The sequence below is a fragment of the Arachis duranensis genome, unplaced genomic scaffold (assembly GCF_000817695.3).
Source record: "Arachis duranensis cultivar V14167 unplaced genomic scaffold, aradu.V14167.gnm2.J7QH unplaced_Scaffold_231304, whole genome shotgun sequence".
NCBI lineage: Eukaryota > Viridiplantae > Streptophyta > Magnoliopsida > Fabales > Fabaceae > Arachis > Arachis duranensis.
The window spans coordinates 3,454-5,858 of record NW_026264840.1 but is presented as its reverse complement, the minus strand read 5'-3'; positions in this window follow the sequence as shown (position 1 = coordinate 5,858).

Genomic DNA, 2,405 nt, shown 5'->3' with positions numbered 1-2,405 from the left:
CATTAATACTTGAGGTACAGCAGAGCTCCACACCCTTAATCTATGGTGTGCAGAAACTCCACCGTTGAAAATACATAAGCAAAGAGTTCAGGCATGGCCGAATGGCCAGCCCTCTCCATGATCAAGTGACCGAATATTCAAGAGATTATACTGTCAAAAGATGTCTAATACAATAGTAACTTATCCTATTTATACTTAGACTAGCTACTAGGGTTTACATGAGTAAGTATTTGATGCATAAATCCACTTCCGGGGCCCACTTGGTGTATGCTTGTGCTGAGCTTGATCAATCCACGAGCTGAGGCTTCTCTTGGAGTTGAACTTCGAGTTATGACGTGTTTTGGGCGTTCAACTCCGAATCATGACGTTTTTCTGGCGTTTAACTCCAGACAGCAGCAACTCTACTACCAAAATATGATATCTTGATTTTATTTCAATTTTTAGATTAATTCTTTAAATCCAGATAATGCGAAGCGATGAGTTGGTTAGTACTTAGTTATTAATGAATTCATCCTATAAGTCATTTATTTTATTGTCGAACTCTAACCACTCTAAAAAATCAACGAGTCACACACTAAGCATACAGATACAGAAGAAAAGGTTCTCTATTGATTTTCGTATATCTATTGTTATTATTGTAAATTCTTTCAGTTTTCGAATTTCTGCGATTACACGGACTATACCTGTTTGCACTAATACCTCGACGATTCCCGCAAAAAGGAAGAGACTCATAGAATGGCAGAGGCAAATAGAGCTTTTGCACATTTTCGTTAATCCATGACGTTAATCCATGAATAGGATCTATATAGACACATAGACCCATGGATCCATACATCTCGATCGGAAAAGAATCAATGGAAAGAACGCCAAGTTACGTCGTCAATCTCCGAATAAAGTATGGACTATTATATATTGCTGGAAAGCTCTGGATGTCTACTTTCCAAATCCGTTAAGAGCGCGCCAATTGGAGTTCTGTAGCTCCAGAAAATCTATTTCGAGTGCAGGGAGGTCAGATTCCAACAGCATCAGCAGTCCTTTTGTCAGCCTTCTTCAGAGTTTTGCTCAAGTCCCTCAATTTCAGCCAGAATTTACCTGAAATCACAGAAAAACACACAAACTCATAGTAAAGTCCAGAAATGTGAATTTAACATAAAAACTAATGAAAACATCCCTAAAAGTAGCTTAAACTTACTAAAAACTACCTAAAAACAATGCCAAAAAGCGTATAAATTATCCGCTCATCATCGTGCTGGGTTGCTGGGGGCTAGGTTTAGTTCCTGCTCTGTAGTTTCGGAGAGGAAAGGATAGTGGTGTTGAGTGAGTAGGCCGGGTGTGTGGTTAGTGTTGGTTTCCTTATTAGCTTCGTTTTTTAGTTTTAGTTCCTTAGGGTTTTTATGTTTTTTTCCCTAATTAAAGGACAAAACTTAATAATCGATTTAATTTAATGGTTAAATTTTTAGTGTACAAAATTAATTTAATTTTTATATTGTTCTAATTATTTGATATTGTATTATGGCTAAAACATAAACTATAATTAAAACAAATTTGGTATTATAAGTGGTCATTAATGATGGACTTGTTTTTCATCCGTTATTAAGTTATTAAATCAATTTTTATATTATTAAGTTTTAATTTTTTTTAATTTAAGAATAATAGTATTCAACTTAATTTTTTATTTATAAAATTAAATTTAAAATTTTAATATTTAAAATAAATCATATAAATTATTATTAGTTTTTAATTATTAAAATCTTTAAAAGATTAAATATTTAAAATTATAAAAAATACATAAAAATCTTAATTAATTTAAACTCAAATGATTAAAACTGTGACCATAGACCACTTTAGGTCATTCCCCAAAATCGTGACCACAGACACTTTTTGGTCACTGTAAAAAACCGTGACCATAGACCCCTTTATGTCACCCTCAAAACCGTGATCATAGACCCTTTTAGGTCACCCTTCCAAAAAACCGTGACCATAGACTCCTTTAGGCCACCCCCTAAAACCGTGACCATAGACACTTTTAGGCCACCCCAAAAACCGTGACCATAGACTCCTTTAGGTCAACCCCTAAAACCGTGACCACAGACCCTTTTAGATCACCCTTTTTTGAAAAACCATGACCATAGCCCCTTTTTGGTCACTGTAAAAAACCGTGACCATAGACCTCTTTAGGTCACCCTCAAAACCGTGACCATAGACCCTTTTAGGCCACCCCAAAAAGCCGTGACCATAGACCCCTTTAGGCCACCCCTCAAAACCGTGACCATAGACCCTTTTAGGTCACCCTCTTTTGAAAAACCGTGACCATAGACCCTTTTTGGTCACTGTAAAAAACCGTGACCATAGACCCCTTTAAGTCATCCCTCAAAACCGTGACCATAGACCCTTTTAGGCCACCC